Source organism: Dromiciops gliroides, chromosome 1 (assembly GCF_019393635.1).
Source record: "Dromiciops gliroides isolate mDroGli1 chromosome 1, mDroGli1.pri, whole genome shotgun sequence".
NCBI classification, from domain to species: Eukaryota; Metazoa; Chordata; class Mammalia; order Microbiotheria; family Microbiotheriidae; genus Dromiciops; species Dromiciops gliroides.
In genome coordinates this window covers 244,046,839-244,067,956 of record NC_057861.1, presented here as the reverse complement: position 1 = coordinate 244,067,956, position 21,118 = coordinate 244,046,839, and positions in this window count along the sequence as shown.

Sequence of the window (21,118 nt, the reverse complement as noted above, 5' to 3'; positions counted from 1 at the left end):
ATATGTATATGTATATATGTATATAGATATATAGATATAACCTATATCAGATTACCTGCTGTCTAGGGGAGGGGGGGGAGGGGAGGGGAGGGAGGGAGAAAAATCTGAAATTGTAAAGCTTGTATAAACAAAAGTTGAGAACTATCTTTACATGTAACGAAAAAAATAAAATACCTTCTATGTAAAAAAAAAAAAAAGAAATCTGATGTCTTTGCTCTTTTGTTTTCTAGATGGCTTTCAGGTAAGCCAGTGATTCTTAATCATCTGGTTTCAATCTATTCTCCAGGTGAGTTGTTTTCTTCTATGAGATATTCACATTTTCCCCTCTTTTTAGGCTTTTGATCTTGTTTTATTATTTCTTGATGTGACATTGAGTCATTAGGTTTCATCTGATAACATCAAATACAGGTCATCAAAGAAAAGATCTTTGAACTAACTGTAAAGAAGCTAAAAAATTAAAAGGAAAGTGGAAAAGTATTCCTGGTCTAGATTAATGTACAGAAGATCTTGTATTTTAAGGAATATTTAATAACTACTACAAAAATTATTCTCATAAATTGGGGATGGGAAGAAGGAAGGCAGGAGCACTCCACTAAACTCCTTTTGTGATAGGGGAGGTTTGGAGAAATCTAGAGTCTAGGAACATCATAAGACTATCACATTAAATATCATCAGAGAATCAATCATTGTATCCATTCTTTAAGTGTAGAACGCAGTGGGAAGAAGAAAAAAAAAGAACAGATGTGGCTAGTAGGAGTTATTCTAAACAGGTTGCCTGGGATACAGTAAAGACAATGCTTTTTACAGTTTTCCAGGTAGCAGACATTTTTCCCAGGCAGATACCAAGCAAGTATCACAAGTCTCTGTAATATAAAGCAAGCCCAATGTCTTGACAAGTTCCTTTTTTTTTTTTTCTTAAACTTGAGCTGATTTCAGGAACCACCTAATTTCATGGACCAGAAAGGTAGAACCTGGGAATAGATTAAGGATGTAGGGTCCTCCTTTCATCTATATAAAGTGGTATACTTACAGCCAGATAATGACAAACTCATCTAGGAATTTGATCCCAAACTGAGTATGAGACTTCTGGCCAACATGACTTTTTGGACAGAGGCTGATTCAAATATACTCCAGTAAAAACCTTAAAAATAGTGTAACATATGGGGCAGCTAGGTGGCACAGTGGATAGAGCACCAGCCCTGGATTCAGGAGGACCTGAGTTCAAATCCGGCCTCAGACACTTAACACTTAACTAGCTGTGTGACCCTGGGCAAGTCCCTTAACCCCAAGTGCCTAAAAAAATTAATTAATCTAAAAAAATAAAAATAATAAAAATAGCATAACATAGACTAATAATCAAGAAATATAATGAGCAACTACAGTAAATTATTTCTTCTACCCCAGAATGAAAAAAATCATCCAGAAGTCCCCAGGCAAAATGGATTCTCCTTAAAATCCATCATCATCATCATGAAGACACACAAGCTAGTAACCTCCATATGTACCTTACAGTAGCCAGAGAGTCACATGTACTATGCAAGTTTCTGTGTCCAAAGGCAGCAAGAGCAGAGGCCTCCCCACAAAATGCAGTGGTGGTCAAAAATTCACCATTTGAAAGGAACCAGGAGCTACAGTGCCTGCAGTTACGTCAGTGCTCATATTGGTACATACAAGGTCTTAGACTCCAAGGTGCCTAACACTTTGTAGAAATCTGTGATAATATAACATTCTCAATATCCAAGGTCCAGAGAAGCTTAACCTTAGAGGATGGAAATCAACCTATGCACCAAGGTGACCTAGGTCAAGATGAATCAGGATTGACTGACTGCCCCACACAGAAGCCAAGTAGGCAACAGAACGTGGTCCTACTACTAGAGAAATGACTTGTGGAATTTTTATTAAATATTGGAGTAAGTAGAAATCAATGACTCCATGAAACAACAAGAAATAGAACAAAACCAAAAGAATAAAAGTTAAAATATAAGAAACTGTAAATGCATCGCCTATCAAAAACAATCAAACTGGAAAACAAGTTAAGGAAAGATCACCTAAAAGTCGTCAGACTACCTGAAAAACTATGACCAAAGAAAAATCCTGGATACTTTATTTAAAAAAAAATCATAAATGACAACTGTTTTGGATCCATTAGAACCAGAGGGTAAAATGAAAATATAAAGAATCCATAAGTCACTTTATGGAAGACATCTCAAAAGGAAAAGTACCAATATTATATTCAAAATCTAGAGCTTCACCATCAAAGAAAAAGTATTGCAAACAGCCAGGAAGAATGAGTTCAAGTACCAAGCAACTAAGACCTGGAAGTTTCCAGGTGTCCAGTTTCCATAAATGAGAAAAGAACTTGGAATAAAGTATTCTGAAAGGCAAAAGATAGAGGCTTATAGCCAAGAAAAACTTACCCTACAAAACTGAGTATATTCTAACATGGGAACAAAAACCTAGACCTTAAATGGCATAGAAGACACTCAAGCATTCCTGAAAAAAATACCAGATCCGAGTAAAGACTCTGAAATGAAAACATATAGCTCAGTAGAAACCTAGAAAGGTAAATTTACTTGATTGATTAGAAATGTCTGGATGTCTGGATGAATTTAAATGTCTTTAAAGCTGGGGTTAAACTGTTTCTCTTTTAGGGCTTTTAAGAGGGAAAGGAGGAGGCAGGTTAAAAGAAGTACCCAAGTAGAAAAGAAGGCAGGGCTGGAATACAGTATTTCTCATAATTGGTATGGATGATATTATATAAGTGTGGAGGAAGGGGCAGGGGAAGTGAGCATGAGATGAACTATACTCATATCTGAAATGGACAAAGTTGAATATACCCACAGTTATGTGTAGAAATACACCAAGACAACACAGAAAAAAAAATGGGAAGGGAGGAAGGTACATGATGTTGGTTATTAAGAAAGAGAATATTATAGTAGGAATAATCTAGAATAAACAAACTTCCTAATCCCAAAAAGGGAAATTAAAAGAAAAGAAAATATCTGAAAATTAATCGGGTACCCATCAATTTGGGAATGAGTAAATAAATTATGGTATATGATTGTAATGAAATATTATTGCACTGTAAGAAATGATGAAAGAAACAATTTCATAGACTCCTGGAATGCAATAATGACATGAGCTGAATCAGTAGAGCAATTTATACAATGACAACAACTGTAAAAGATTTACGACCTCTGATGAATGCAGTATCTAATATTTTCTGTTTGACCTTGGTCAAATCACTTAATCTTCAATTTCTTCATTTAAAAAATGAGAGGACTGGACTAGAGGACTTCCAATATCCTTATACTCTTCTAAATCACCTATTTAGTTTTTAGACTATGATACCTAGCATTAATTTTAAATGTATATCTTCTATTTCCTCAACTAGATTGTTTTTTTAATTTATTTTTTCAATTAGCCAACATTCACACACACACACACACACACACACACACACACACACACACACACACACACACACACACTCTTCTCCCCAACCCAGGATGGGAAGGAGAGAGGAAACCCTTATAGCAAATATATATAGTCAAGCAAAACAAATCACCATATTGTTCATGTCCAAAAAATCTTCATATTTTGTATATCATTTTTCTACTCAACCATATGATAAGACTGTTGAAAGCAGGTACCACTCCTTATACAACCATTTATCTTTAGTCCATTCTATGATCTGGTGCTAAGTAGTGGCTCATTAAATATAGTCACTCATATTAATCATTATGATTTTCCCAGGAAGAAAAGAGTTATTAACTATCTTAGGCAAAAAAGAAATTTATCCATGAGATTTTTGGTGGGTTTTTTTTGCTTTTTAAGAACCTGGATATATTATTATCTATTCTACTGGGACACCTGTTTACTTTCTAAAATAAAATTTACTTTGCTCCCTGCTTTACCATATGGGATAATACTTTTTTATTTAAAAATCATGTTTTTCTTTTGAATTTTATTCATTTGAACATTTTACCTGTTCAAAAGTGTAGATTGTGGTTTAAATGCCCTTAGCAGGATGCTATGTAGGTGGCCCCAATTCAAACCAAAGTCATGGAACATGATCCAGTGTTCCCATCCCTTTTTTTACTCAGAGAAAACAGCAGGATAAGCTGCACAGTGCCTTCATATTTTAAAATACATTTCAGAAACACTGTTTGAAGAAGATCCATAAAATGTTCTGTACTAAACCAACATCATGAATCTGAAAAAAATTACATAAGCAGAAAATCTAGCATTAGAAATATTTTCCATCTCCAATTTTCCTTGCTGTACTCCAAAACTGCTGGATCCCCAATTATTAAAGATTTTTTTTTAAAGAATAAAAGCATATGTCCTAAAACACTGGTAATACCCTTAAAAGAAAGGCAAAATAGCTTGATTGATGGAGGGTTGGTCTTAGAGTCAGGAAGGCCAGGATTCAGGTCCTTCCTCTCATATAAACATTCTATGGGTGAATCTCTTGCCGTGGCCCAGGCAACTTTCTTAGACTGTAAGTTACAGGTGAATGTGCTGATTTCCAAGGTTTGGAAAGGTTTCTATGCCAGAAATTAAATAAATGTTTTTTTAAAAAAATATTTACTAAATACTTGCTATGTGCAAAGCATTATCCTAAGAGAATATTGAGACATTTCTGCTGTGAGAAACAGAGTATCAGAGCAAGAGACAATATACAGAGGAGAATTAAGCTGAAGGTAGGTGGAAAGACCCAGAGGTCTTTAGGTTGCAGCAGGCCATATGGTAAGGCACAGAGATAATAGAGCAAAGCTTCTTAAACTGTGGGTTGCAACCTCATAAGGGGTCACTTAACTGAATGTGGAGGTCGTGAAAAATTTGGCATATGTTATGTATACCTATTTTACATGCCTATATACCCAGGGTCCCATAAGTCTCTTGAGCAAGAAGGGGTCACAAGTAGGAAAAGTTTAAGAAGCCCTGGTCTAGAGGGCCTAGTGGTAGGAGACACAGTAATATTCAAGACTCTGGAAGCTTCAACCACATTATAGATTTGATAAGCCTATTGATCCTTTGGGTGCAAAAGACCTATATCAATTTAGGCATAGGTATGGACTACTCCCCACTTTCAGACTGATAATAATATTTTTTTTTGGCAGGGCAATGAGGGTCAAGTGACTTGCCCAGGGTCACACAGCTAGTGTCAAGTGTCTGAGGTTGGATTTGAACTCAGGTCCTCCTGAATCCAAGGCCAGTGCTTTATCCACTGTGCCACCTAGCTGCCCCCCTGATAATACTTTAAACCTTTGTTACACCTTCCAGTTTCCAAGGCATTTTATTCTTCAAAGCAGGCCTATAAGATCAACAAATGAGAAACCTGATGAACACTTGTATGACATGCTCATGGAAGTGCATCTAATAAATAGCCTAGAAAGCCAAAATTCAAACTCAGACCTTCTGACTCTAATTTTAGTGTTCCTTCTCACATCATGCTGCAATAGCATAAAAAAACAATTCCAATTAGGTCAGTAATTCAGTAAAGATCTTTACTGTCTGCTCTTTGAGTGAGTTAGCTTTCATATCGTTCAGTTTTATTTCTGTTATTTTTTAAACATTTTTTCCTTAACCTTAATGTCAGATATGCTAGCATCCATTCCAGATTTCTTCAAATAAGAACATCCTAAGTTCCCCAGTTCCCTATTTATGTATTTCCTTTCCTTTCAGGCATCCCTCTTGCATTCTAGGCTGCTTACATTCATGCACATTTAAAGACATAGAGGTTTACTAAAGTTCTAAAACTGCAAGAAACTGTGATGGAGAACTAAGAAAGCTGCAGGGAGAAAAATATTACCCATGTGTGTTTAATCTTTCAAGTTACTAGAAAAAATGCCACTTCTGAAAATCTGAATTGAAAAATATTGCTTTTAACTATTTATTTTTTTAGTTTATGTTACTGATTTCTTCACATGTCTATAATTTGAAGGCACAACACCATTATTTAAATGTAAGGGGAGATTTTATGGAAGAATCCCTAAACATATAAGTAAGCATATGGGTGGGGTTGCTATGAAACATTCTCTGCTCTTTTACATTTTACAAATAATCTATAGTAAATTGTTCACATAAAATAATATGCAATAAATAATACTAATATATGTATTATGTATGAAAGATACTGTAGCTTAGTGGATAAAAAAAGCTGACAGTCCAAGAAGACCTGGGTTTAATTCCTGCCTCTGACATGCACTGATTGTATGACCATAAGTTAACATCCCAATGCTCTGGGGAAACTTTCTTAGACTAAGTTGTAAAGAAGATGCTTATATACATTAGTAGATGGACTCTCTTTATCTGGGATTTTTCTGTATCAACAAAATCACAAATCTGGTCCCTACCTCCTACATAATATCGATTGTGATGCTTTTTTTTCAATGTATTATATAATACTTGGCGGAAATATTTATGGAGGAAAATGGCCATACTCGTTTTTCTTGAGATGTTCATAAGACAAAAATAAGTATTTTATTGTATTGTTGAACTGCATAATGTGCTTGCGGAATTTCTCCTTTTCCCTTTCATCCCTTAAAAAGAAAATTAGGGATATTAGTAGGGAAAATAAGATTGGGGTATGGGATGCCTATCTTCTTTAAGCTCTCCTGGGATAGAAGAATCTTTTATTCCCTTTAAAGAGGTTTTAATAATCTCCTTGTTTGTGCTTTGTCACTGAGTAGTTTGTGTTCTCACCAGGAGCAGCAAATGATTGATTCCAGACTCAGAGAATAAGACTGATAAAATGGACAGAAATTACTTTAAAACTGAACTTCAGGCTCTTAGTCATTTGGCAGGCTGCTGTTTTCCTCATCTCCTCCAGTGCTTCTGGAACACAAGGGAGACTTTACAGGGCTTCTTCAATTGTTGCACAATAAATTCGACAGTCTTCATTATGCCATGATCTTATCTAAAGAGGAAGCAAGGACTACTAGGTGAAAATTAAACATGGTATTGAATAGAGAAAAGAAAGATGGAAGAACTATACTTTGAAGAGTGTGAACAACCCAGGTGGCTGAAATGATGGTCGTGATCCAGGACCCCCCCCAAAAAAAAAAATTAAACACAGAAGAGGTAGCATGTGAGAGTCAGTTGTAAAACATGATTTGATTGTCTGTACCTGAGCCTATTAAGATACATTTTAAGAAGATACTATGAAAAATGCAGAGATAACAGAAAAAAATAGTGTGGCAAATTAAAAAATTTAAGGAAGTTATTCTGGTATTAGTTTGTTGTCAAGTATCATTGAGCTGCCTGATTTGCTTGCAGAATTTTTCCTTTTCTCCCTCTGCCCTTAAAAAGAAAAATATTTATATTATCAGGAAATACAAGATTGATGAAGGGAATGCCTATCTTCTGTATACACTTCTGGGATAGAAGACTCTTTTATTCACTTTTAAGAGGTAGAGATGGAAAGCAGCCTCTCTGACCATATTGTATAACACTATTATTGCTCAGGCCATCCCTCCAAGAAAAGCAATGTGCTCAAGTAGATAGAGTAATGAACTTGGCAAGTAAGATATTGTGAATTATAGGCTCCACTTGATCACTGACTGACCATTAGACCCCAAGGAAACCACTTAATCTAGCAATGTCTTGTGTCTTCATCTGTAAAATGAGGCTCACAGTGGTGATCTCAAAATACTGTTGTAGGGATAAATGAGTTTATTTTGGTAATGCATCGCCACTCCTCAGATAATAGATATTACATAAACGTCAGGTAGTAGCATTATGTGGGTGCATACAAAAGTTTCTCTGAGGTAAAATAGACCTTCTTATGTAAAAATATCACAAGATATTATGCTCTTTGAAGCTACATGTGATTTAGGAAGGTACAACCTTTATTTTCGCAGATGTTCCAATGGCACAAAATCTGATGAGGAAAATAAGGTCTGGTACTGAAATGGAGGACACCTGGAGACAGATGAATTGGAGAGTTAGGTTTGAACTGAATCATTGAGCTAATATATAAAAGCTGTGGGTTTAAATGTTTTATCTATGCTTCCTCTGCTAATTGTATTTGTTTCCTGCTGTTGTGCCTATTGCCATGGTGGGATTTTTTTTATATTAAATATGTGGATATGATGAATGTAGTTTGTTGTCTTTCACAAGTTGGGTCCTTAGAGGACTGTGAACTAGATTTAATTTTAATGGGGAAAAGACTTACAAGTGCTCTGTGGGGTCGCTGATGTTGCCATCATTTACTAATTGACTTGCTTATTGATCTAAGGGAAAACTGATTGATTTCTGAAAATGACAATCAAAATGTTCCTTCCTCCTCTTTCCTCTTCTCATCTTGTGTCCTACTCAAGTAAGGCAACAGCTTGATTATCTGCTAATGGGGCCTGTATATCAAATTTATGTTCCATTCCCCCTTTGCCTCCTGTGATTAGGAGTTTGGTGACATGCTCTGCATCTAGAAATGCATCCTGTTACCTTGGTAATATACAATTAAGTACCCTATTAAATATTTGTAATCGTAGGTATCTTTTCAAAGTGAAATCTCAAATAATCAGAATATTTAGGAAATGGTGAAGTACTTTTTCAGGCTAAGTCAAGCTCAAACTTTCTGTTTTAACCACTATTGTGGAGTTGTTTCAATAAAAACTGAAAAACACAGCTAATATAGAATCATGGAAGCATAAAACCTTAGCACTAGGGGGATGTTTAAGATTCACTAGGCTGAATAGAGGAAGAGAAAAGAGGAATTGGTTTGTTGTCCTGACTTATTAAGTGTAATACACTAAATATAATTTAATTTTTCTTTGATAATTGAGATTCTAGCAGTGACTCAAAGCTATTATTTTGAAACTCCTTCATTGTATAGTATGAAAACAGTGAATGTTAAATAAAGAAGAGAGAGAGAGAGAGAGAGAGAGAGAGAGAGAGAGAGATGATAGAAATATTTGCAAAGTCCATGGAAATTGTATTTTTGTCTAAAAACTTGTCACATGCTTGGTTTTATTTAAATTTCCTGTTTCTCCTACAAATAAGATGTAAAAAGAAACAAACAAAAAACACTCCAGTTTGCTTAAAGTTCCAATTAATGGTCTTCTAGTTTACTTGATGTTTGATTACACCATTTAATCAGAAAAGTACAAGAAGAGAACCTCCACATGTGTCTACTCCTCTCAAACTTTGTGATGATCAAATTTTCAGGGTTAATCATGTATCCAGCCATGTCCAGATCTTGTCATTCAATTGAGTATGGCCTTAATTTAAGTGGTCATCTAGTGGTTTATAAGATAATTTTCCTAAAGAATCAATTAAGGGAGTATTAATAAACAAGTTATAATATACAAACCATCTTTCAAATAATTTCCCCATTATTTTCTGTCTCCTTTTATATATTGAACTATTAAATGGCTGCATGACATTGGCTGAGTCACTAAAGTTTATCACTAATAAAACTGGGCCTCAGTTTTATCTTGTGCAAAATAAATAATTGACTTCGATGATCTCTAAAGTTTCTTCTGGGTCCATCATTGATGATTTTATACTCTAAATCAGGGTTCAATAAACTATAGCCCACAGCCAAACTTGTCCTTGACCAATTTTGTAGGGCCCTTTCAACTAAAAATTGTTTTTAAAATTTTAAATAAAACTATTACAGTAAAAATTGTAAAACCCCTCTCTTCACAGAGGTACAAAAATAAGCTGCTGGTTGAATTTTGTTCTTGGTCTATAGTGTGCTGACCCTTACTCTAAATGAATAAGTGATTTTATTATAGCAGACCACAATGTGATACATTTAAGATGTATTTATTCATTCACCAAATAATTATTAAGCTCTAACTATCTCTTTAACATATAAATAGCTCCTCACTCCCTCTTTATCTTATCTCCAGTCTCTCTCTCTCTCTCTCTCTCTCTCTCTCTCTCTCTCTCTCTCTCTCTCTCTCTCTCTCTCTCTCTCTCTCTCTCTCTCTCTCTCTGGTTTGCTTATCCAACATGCAATAATACTGGAAGATCAAGGGGCTAGAGGGGCCAGACACTAATGCAGTCCATTTCCTCAGGGATCTAAGAGCAACTGTTGTAAGGGGATCACTTACCTACTACCATACACTGAATCTCCTAAACTCCTTCACATTGAATAATCTGGACAAGGTTTAAAAAAAATAATAAAAACATTTCACTTATAATCCAGGGATATCCCTTCCCACTGATGTACAATGTGGACAGGAGTGTGGACACAGACTCATAGAATCATAGATAGGAAGCAGATATGTAAGTACAGATATTGCACAAAACTTACCACTGAAGCATTATTCTATTTTTCCCCCCCAGGAACAGATTATATAACAGTGTATTAATAAACAAAATTATTTCTCCAATGGCTTCTCTGCTCAAACTCACCTCTCAGGAAGGAGGTGACTTGAGGCAAACCTCTGTTCCTCCTGTCAGCTCTTAGAATAAACAAATGCAAAGCTTGCCTTCCTTTATTCAGCTCTTTCAAGTAACAGGTGTCAGTGAAAGTTATGAGGTCCCTTCCAAAATCCAATCAGAGATCTTTCCTGAGATCAGTTATGAACTCTAAGCCCTAAACTCAGCTCAGCTACCCTAACTGTGCAAAGCTGAAACTCTTAAATGAGAAGACTTACTTCTTTCTTATGATGACAAAGCAAAATCTGTATTTCAGCAACTATAACTAGGCAGTGTACATTTATCTCCTAGTCATTAAACAATTATAGGAGCTGACATTTCCAACCTACTACATTCAAAGTGCCCATCTCGGGTACATACAAATTAGATGCTGTGACAGAGGATACTTTGGTCATCTTTACCTTAAGTGCCTTTTTACTGAATGGTTTAAGAATTTGTTGTTCATATTTTCAGTCATGTCCAACGCTTTGTGACCCCATTTGGGGTTTTCCTGTCAAAGATACTGGAATGGTTTGCCATTTCCTTCTCCAACTCATTTTATAAATGAGGAAACTGAGGCAAACAGGGTTAAGTGACTTGCTCAGAGTCACATAACTAGTTAAGTGTCTAAGGCTAGATTTGAACTCAGGTCTTCCTGACTACAGGCCCAGCACTCTATCTACTGTATCACCTAGCTGCTCTACTATGACTTAGTAGGTTTAAGTATTAAATAGAGACTAATAATTTCTTTTTCAATATTTATTTCACAACTGTCCTTGTTTCTTTCTCTTGCTCAAATTTGAAAGGATCATGCCCTTACAAAAAATACTATGCTTGACGTTGAAGAAAATACAAGGTTTAGATAAAACACAATCCTTTTCCTCTTAGAAATTAAAATGTAATGGAGGTACAAAACACAAATAAAGACTACTAGAAGACCCAGTTTGGCATAATGGAAAGAAGACCAGCCTCAGAGCCTGAATGACCTGGGTTTAAGCCTTGCCTATGATACATACTGGCTGTATGGAATTTCCTCTCCAGGAGTTTCTTTCACCAATGAAATCACAGGCCTGGACTCACCTACTCTCTACCCCTGAAAAAAATAACTATAATATAAAAATGTAAACATTAACTGCTTAAGAGAGTTGCAATACAAAAAATTGTAACAGAAATGAGAGGAAAATTCATTACCAACCTATGGGATCAGGAAAAGCTTTTTGGAGCAGATGGCATTGATTTGGGGACTTTAAGAATGAGAAGGAATTCAATGGTGATAGATCATTGCACTAGTAGAATATAAGTTCCTCAAAAAAAAAAAAGTCTTTCATTTCATCTCTGTTTCTTCAATACTTGGCAATGTTGTGAACTAGGAAGGAGGGAAAGGAAATAGTAAATAAAAGTAAACAGAAAGACTGGTATATTGGGGGAAAAATAATTAAACAGTGAAAAGAAAAAATAGCTTGCTATTCTATTACTAGTCTATACTTTTTATTTTATTATTTGCTATTAAGCTATTACTAAGAGTTGTTTCAGAGAAAACAATATGAGGTAAATGCATGGAAATAGACAAATATAGGGCATACTTAAAGTTAGACAATAGTCTTATTTTCCTTTAAGGACAATGGAGGAGAGTCATATGAGATAAGACTGAAGGTACAGGATGCAACCTACCTCAAATATTAAGCAAAGGGATTTGAACAGTAGACAATAAGGAAGTAATGATGTTATACCAGAAGGGGGACATGACCATAAATATAAGATTAGTCTGAGAGTCTTGCAGAATATTGGTATTTCTTACTAAAGTCACTCCTCTCTCAAATTCATCCTCCCCACAACTGCTAAAATGACTTCCCAGGGGGCAACTAGGTGGCACAGTGGATAAAGCCCCGGCCCTGGATTCAGGAAGGCCTGAGTTCAAATCTGACCTCAGACACTTGACACTTACTAGCTGTGTGACCCTGGGCAAGTCACTTAACCCCCATTGCCCTGCAAAAAAATTTTTTTTAAAGTGACTTTCCAAAAAAGGATAGGTGACATGTAACTACATTCTTCTTCCTTGTTACCCTCATCCCCAGCTCAATGAACTCTAATGGATTCCTATCTTCTCCAGGATAAAATATAAACTTATCTGCATAATACTTAAAGCTCTTCACCATGTGGTGCCTACCTACTTTCCCAGCTCACTCTCTATGATAGTGAAACTGGCCTTCTTGCTATTCCTCACATATAGCCATTAACTCCATCCCCAATTCATTTTGGGAAGGCTGTTCCCCATACCTGGAATGCACTCGTTTGTCAACCATACCTCAGAGAATCCCTTATTTACCTCAAGATTCAGCTCACATCCTCCTTCAGCATGGTGACTTTCATGACAACTATCAATTTCTGGTGATTCTTGTGGGTGCAAGTGACATTTCTGGAAGGGACGTAAAAAGTATTACTAGCAATGATGAAATCTTGAGATAATAATTGTAAAGCATTTAAAGGCACACAGCCTGGTACCAAGTAAATACTTAATAAATACCCCTTTCCCCACCCTTCTTCCCTCTCCCTTCTTGTTGGTCAAAAACCAAATGTCCTTTTAGATCCTTACTACTGCCCATTGAAGGAATGGGAGGCAGAAGAGAAAAAAGATAATTTAGGACATGTACAACTTATTTAAAAAGTGATGTCTGAGAATGGAAATAGACTTCTGGATCATGGATTACAAGATGGGGATGACAGATTCCTAGTCAGAAAGAGAATACACTTAAGAAAAACTGTTAAAAATACATTTTCCATGTGTCTTACAAATCTATTCAAAAAAGCTTTAAACAAAAACAATGCAGGATTGGGAAGGGAGAAGACTGTCTATATTTATGCTACAAGTTAAAACTAGAAAAAGTATCCACAAAGAAGGAAGAAGAGCTTCTGAGATATATAGAAATTTAAAAGAGCAAAATCCAAGAAAAGAGCCAGAAGTAAAACTCATAGTCCAAAATTATTATATACAAATGCCCAAAGTTTAGGCAGTAAACAAGAGAAACTCAAGACCCTAATGCAAGAGGTAAATTAGATACCTTAAAGTTATCACTAGGATATTGTGGATTACAATCTATCACTAGACTATAGCTCTGTATATGTATACCTTGTTCAAAAGAAATAGGATAGGTTAAAGAGGCAGGGGATAGCATTGTATATTAAGAGAGTAAGCTCCTGGTGAAATCCAGAAATCAGAGCAGGGAAACAGGAAGGGAGTAAAGTTCAATGGAAAGAGAAACAACATGATTTTGTCATTTCATCCTTCAAAAGTTATAAGAATAAACAAGGGGAGATGATGGCGGAGAGAAACTAGGAACGCTCCTGAGCTTTCCCGTATTTCCCTCAAAAACAACATTAAATCAAGCCTCTAAACAGATTCTGGAACTACAGAACCTACAAAAAGAGAGACAAAATCCTGATACGTGAGATAATTTAGAAGACTTCAGAAAAGGACTGTCTCACCTGGGGTAAAAGGGGAGGGTAGCTCAACTCAGCAAAGCTCAGCTCAATGTGGCTTAGCACCACTCCTCTCAGCTGGCAGATCACCTTAGAAAAGCTCGACTCAGTGGCAACTCAACACTGTTGCAACTTGACACAGCTGAGAGCAGTAAGAAGCTTACAACCATGAATCCTGTGCCCCAGGAGCCAACTTCAACTTGATAAGTTTAAAAATAGCCTACAACATGAGCAAGAAACAAAAAAGGAACCTTACCATTGACAACTTCTATGGTGAAATGAAAGACCAAAATTCAAACACAGATGAGTTAGTCAAAACACCCAGAAGTGAAGATTCAAGAGGGAAGATGATGTTGTCTCAAGACCAAAAACCCATCTTTGAAGAGCCCAAAAAGGCTTTTAAAAATCAAGTAAGAAGGGCACCTAGGTGGTGCAGTGGATAGAGCACTGGCCCTGGAGTCAGGACTACCTGAGTTCAAATCAGTCCTCTTAACACTTAGTAGCTGTGTGACCCTGGGCAAATCACTTAACCCCAATTGCCTCACTAAACAAAAAAATAAAATAAGAGAGGTAAAAGAAAAAATGGAAAAAGAAATAAGAGAAATGAGAGTTAGAGTGCAAAAAGAAGCACAAAAAATGACTGCGGAAAACAATTCCTTAAAAAATACAAATGAATGGGGATAGAAAGGAATATATCTTTTTCTCAGCAGTACATGGCACATTTTCAAAAATTGACCATGTATTAGGGCACAAAAACATCATAGTCAAATGTAGAAAGGCAGAAATAATAAATGCATCCTTCTCAGATCATGATGCAATAAAAATTACATGTAATAAAGAGCCATGGAAAGGTAGACTGAAAATCAAATGGAAACTATATAATTTCATTCTAAAAAATGAGTGGGTCAAACAATTATGAGACAACATGGCAAAATCTATGGGATACAGTCAAAGCAGTGCATAGGGGAAAATTTATAGCTCTAAATGCTTACATGAATAAAAAAGAGAAAGAGGAAATCAATGAATTGGGCATGCAACTTAAAAAGCTAGAAGAAGAACAAATCAGAAATCCCCAATTAAATACTAAATTAGAAATCCTGAAAATTAAAGGAGAAATTAATAATATTGAAAGCAAGAAAACTATAGAATTAATCAAGAGCTGGTTTTATGAAAAAAACAATGAAATAGATAAACCGCTGGTTAATTTAATTTAAAAAAAGAAAGAAGAAAAACAAATTATCAGTATCAAAAATGAAAAGGGTGATCTTGCCACCAATGAAGTGGAAATTAAATCAATAATTAGGAATTATTTTGCCCAACTGTATGCCAATAAATTTAACAAACTAAGTGAAATGGATAAATATTTACAAAAATACAAACTGCCCAGGTTAACTGAAGAGGAAATAAACCCCTTAAATAAGCCCATATTAGTTGGTGGAGCTGTGAACTGATCCAGCCATTCTGGAAAGCAATCTGGAATTATGCCCAAAGTGCTATAAAGCTGTGCATGCCCTTTGACCCAGCAATACCACTCTTGGGTCTTTTTCCCAAGGAGATCATGGAAAAGGGGAAAGGACCCACATGTACAAAAATATTTATAGCTGCTCTTTTTGTGGTGGCAAGGAATTGGAAAATGAGGGGATGTCCATCTATTGGGGAATGGCTGAACAAGTTGTGGTATATGAATGTAATGGAATTCTATTGTGCTGTAAGAAATGATGAGAGGTGGAATTCAGAGAGACCTGGAGGGATTTGCATGAACTGATGATGAGTGAGATGAGCAGAACCAGAAGAACATTATACCCAGTATCTTCAACATTATGTGTTCATCAACTCTGATGGACTAGATTCTTCTCACAAATCCAACTGAACAAGAATGTTCCAAAGGACTCATGAAGGAAAAGCCTCTCCAAATCCAGGAAAAAACAGGAACTGTGGAGTGTGGATGCTGATTGGACCATACTATTTCTTTTGTTTTTGATCCTGTTGGTTTTCTGATTTGAGGTTTTTCCTTTGTGCTCTGATCCTTCTCATATAATATGACTAATAAAGAAATATGTTTAATGTTATTATGTATATATAACCTATATCAGATTGCCTGCTGTCTAGGGGATTGGGGGAGGGAGGGGAGGGAGGGAGAAAAATTTGAAATTGGAAATCTTATATGAACAAATGTTGAAAACTATTTCTACATGTAACTGGAAAATAATAAAATACTTTTATTAAAAAAAAAAGAATAAACAAGGGGAAATTATTCAGGATCTGATTCTTCTAACAGAGAAAAACTGGTTGTTGGAATGGAAATGATGGGAACCCTTGATATAAGTAACTATTCCATCTTAGGATTTGTGATTTTTTTTAAAAAGGAAAGAAAATGAATGCATAGTCCTTAGATTTGGGAAAATGAATTTCAGATGATTCAGAGGAAATACAAGGAGGGTCATATAAAGTAAAATGCTTCAGCCAAAAAGGTATGGGAGATTCTCAAGAATTAAATTCTGAAAACAGAAAAGGAAATAAATTCATGGAGAAGGGAAATCAAGTTTTGTCTAAAGAACCAGCCACCTCAAATTTGTAAAAGACTTGAGTGGAAGTGTCCAGGTAACAGATGATAAGTAATATAGGAGGGTGACATAGTCCTTTTAAAATAGCATCAGGAATGCTAAAGCTCATAATGACCTGAGACTTCTATGTTATACAGAGAAACAATTTTTAAAAGCCCCCGGACCCCAGGAATTTGGGGTTTTTTCTCCTGGAGAGGATTTGAATTGAAGGGTTCCTGCAAATAATTCAAAAATCAAAATCTTAAATAGTCTTTAAATTATATTTAGAGGAATTTACTACAATATTCAGCACACACTAAAATGGTTTGCTATTTAGCTGGGACGAAGTAAAATAATGAATTCATTGATTTTTAAAGTAACCCTTACAACTTTTTATATCTTTAAAAAGCCTTTAATGTACAGTATGACCTGCTTTTGCTGAATTCACTTGTTTTACATATTTGGCATGGAGTTCACAAAATTTTGACAAATATTCTTTAAGTCTTTATCAGAAAACTAGAGATCACAATGGATTTTAAATGTACCTTTGATGAACAGTGTGTTTTTCCAGATTATGATACATAAGTTGTCAATGGGGTTTAAAACAGTTGAGTCCCCGGGCCACTGTGGGCCTCTAGCCCACTGTAGCATGTTATCTCCATGTTTTGACTGAATTTCTTAGTCTTTTGAGATAGGTGATATACTGCAAAGCTGAGTTACACTCTTCACTGTCCGTTTGGAATTTTTTACAGTACTGGAACAATTCTGCTTCTCGGCATATAAGTATGTATGTATAGATATATAGAGATATATATATCAAAGCATATATTAATCCCGGATCATCCATCAAAGGGGACAAGATTTTTAGATCCATTGAAATTTTTTTAAGTATATATTTGGGGGCTAGTGGATGTTTTATTGTCTGATGAAGATGCTCAAATCTTCCAGGCTTACCTGAACTTCTGACAATGGTTTTGGTATAGTCTTAATGGAAAATAATTAATTTCATCAATAAAAATTATCTTTTCCCCCCAATCCTCAATATTACAGTCTTTGTATGATCTTATTCATGAAAAATAATTTTCTTCATGCCAGTGGTTAGTTGTTTTTGTTGTTTCTCTTGTTTTATTTGTTTGTGTGGTGTTTTTTGTTTGTTTTAATGGTCTTCTTGTTCTTCCATCTTCAAAAATTCTATGCGACACTGTAGAGAAATCAACAAAAAAGCTCCCCTTCTTCCTAACCCTCTTAAGTATTTTGTTTGTTGTAGGAGGATGTGCTAGTCTATTTTTCAATGATTATTTGTCAGGTCTTGGTAGGTTTTGTTTTTCAAATGTACTTTTGCTCCATATGATCCTGTTTCATTATGCACTTGAAAGATCCCTAAAACACATGAAAGCTACAACTTTTTGCATGTTACCTTGGTATAATAGCCATTCTTCAAAAACATGGAATTTAAGATAGCAAAAGAAAGCAATGAAAACATATGTCCAAAAATTCTACACAAAACTGACAGAGAACAAATTAAAGGAAGGGAAACCAAGCACTATTTAATAAGGGAAAAGTTGCTTGGCAAAATAGAAGTACAAATAAGCTTTCAGAAGAATAGTTAAAACTACTTAAGACAGTAAAAATATTTTAACACTACCTCTAAGTGCTTTGGAAGTACATTTATTTACTTAGAAAAAATGATGATTCCAGATCAAAATTATGCCATTATTTGAAGCAATTCCTCAAGAGCTTCAGAGTGGAAATTCATCAGAGATGGCAGCAAAAAAATAGCAGTAGCAAGGACCTGGCCCATGCTAATGAGCTACAAGAACAACCAAGAAACAAAAGATAGTTGGGTGTTTTGTGACATAACCTTTAGAGTTCAAGAAGTTCTCCAATTATACCACATGTTAGAAAACACTAAAGATTAAATTCTTTCTTTCCTCAAAGCATGAATTTTCTGGAACTTTTCTTGTATAGTAGTCCTAAATGCAAACACCATACTGATTGATTTCCTATGGATATATACCAGTATCTCAAGGTCTCCAGATGTGGTCCAGTCATAGAAGAATATGACAGGACCATCACCTTTCTCATTCCTGAGCTTATGCTGCTCTTAATATAACCTGAATTCCTATTAATATTTTTGAATGTAGGGGCAACTAGGTGGTGCAGTGGATAGAGTATTGGCCCTGGAGTCAGGAGGACCTGAGTTCAAATCTGGCCTCAGACACTTAACACTCACTAGCTGTGTGACCCTGGGCAAGTCACTTAACCCCAATTGCCTCACTAAAATAAAATAAAATAAAATAAATTTAAAAATATATTTTTGAATGTTGTGATAGACACACTGTTGACTTGTATAGCATGTGAGTCTGTAAGAAATCATGCTCATTAAAAAAGGGAAAAGGACCCATATGTACAAAAATATTTATAGCTGCTCTTTTTGTGGTGGCAAGGAATTGGAAATTGAGGGGATGCCCATCAATTGGGGAATGGCTGAACAAGTTGTGGTATATTAATTTCATGGAATACTATTTTGCTGTAAGAAACAATGAACAGGCAGATTTCAGAGAAACCTGGAAGGACTTACGTGAACTGATGCTGAGTGAGATGAGCAGAACCAGGAAAACATTATACACAGTATCAACAACATTGTGTGTTGATCAACTGTGATAGACCTGACTCTTCTCAGCAATACAGTGGTCCAAGATAGTTCCAAAGGACTTGTGATGGAAAATGCTCTCCAAATCCAGAAAAAAAGAACTGTGGAATCTAGATGAAGATTGAACCACAATATTTCTACTTTTTTGTTTTTCTCTTTTGAGGTTTTTCCCTTTTGCTATGATTCTTCTTTCACAGCATGACCAATGCAGAAATATGTTTAATGTGATTATACCTATATAACCTATTTCCGATTGCTTGCTGTCTTGGGGAGGGGGAGGTAAGGGAGGGAGGGAAAACAATTTGAAACTAGAAATCTAATAAAAACAAATGTTGAAAACTATCTCTACATGAAACTAGAAAAAAATAAAATACTTTTATGATAAAAATGAAAGAAATCATGCTCATTTGTGCATAGAGGTTGAAAATGATTGTTTCGTGGTGGAGCCAAGATGGCAAATTGGTGGCAGCCAAGCAGCTGAACTCTCTCAATATTCCCCTCCAAACATCTTTAAAATAATTCCTCAAATCAAATTTTTGAATGGCAGAGCCAACCAAAAAAAAAAACTGGGGAGACAGAAGTCTATGACACCAAGACAGAGGTCTGGTAGAGGTCTGTCCAGAGCCCACATAGGTGGTAGTGGCAATAGAGTAAGAAATAACTGACTCAGAGATGGTGAGGAGGGTCAGAAAATCACTCAGAAAAAGATTACAGAAGACTATTTGCTGACACTGGGTACAAATGGTACTGATTGGAAATTCTATTGATCATACGTATTGCTAGGTCTCAGTTCCAGGGTAGAAAGGAGCACTATGGTCTATCACAGTGGAATAGAAGCCCCAGTCACAGCAAGTTCCAAAGCAAAGAGGAACGCTAGCAGTTGTGGCTGCAGGGGACCAGAAGACTTTCCTGGGTAAGATCAGAGTGAAGATCAGGAGAACACTGATCATACCTCTCCCAAGATAACACCACCTTGTAAGCATCAAAAACTTGTAGACCCCCATAACTTGCTCTGAAAACAGCAGCATGAAAAACCCTAAAAGTTGGGATAGTGCCTCCCCATGACCAGGTGAATAGAGCCCAAATTTAACAAAAAGAAATGACCAAACAACAACAAAAATAATTTTGCCATATAGTGGTAGGGAAGACCAAGGCATAAAATCAGAAGAAGAAAACAATGTAAGAACAGCTAAAAAACTCAGAGAAAAATGCTAATTAAACCCAAACCCAAAAAGAATTCCTAGAAATGTTTAAGAAAGAAATAAGAAGTAGAGGAAAACTTGGGAAAAGAAATGAAAGTAATACAAGAATAATTATGAAAAGATAATTAACAGGTTTTTTAAAAGACACAAAATATTGAAGAAAATAACAACTTAAACAGACTTGGTCAAATGGTAAAAGAAGCACAAAAATTCAGAGGAGAAGAACTCCTTAAAAAGCAGAATTGGCCAAATGGAAAAAGAGATACAAAAGCTCACTGAAAAAAACAATTCCTTTACTATTGTGCTGTAAGAAATGATGAGCAGGCAGATTTCAGAAAAACCTGGAAAAACTTAGGTGAACTGAAGCTGAATGAAGTGAGCAGAACTAGGAGAACATCGTACATAGTAGCAGCAATATTGCATGACGATCAACTGTGCTAGACTTGGCTCTTCTCAGCAGTGCAATGATCCAAGACAATTCCAAAGAACTCATGATGGAAAATGTTCTCCACATCCAGAACAAAAGAACCGTGGATTTTGAATGCAGATTGAACCATGCAATGTCTACTTTTTTGTGGTTGTTTTTTTCTTTTGAAGGTTTTTCCCTTTTGTTCTGATTTTTCTTTCACAACATGACTAATACAGAAATATGTTTAATGTGATTGTACATATATAACCTATATCAGATTGCTCTCTGTCTTGGGAAGGGGGAAGGGAAGGGAAAGAGGGAGAAAAATCTGTAACTAAAAATCCTATTAAAAAAATGCTGAAAGCTATTTTTACATGTAACTGGAAAATAATAACATACTTTTATGATTGAAAAAATAAAATAATTCCTTAAAAATTAGATTTAGGCAAGTGAAAGT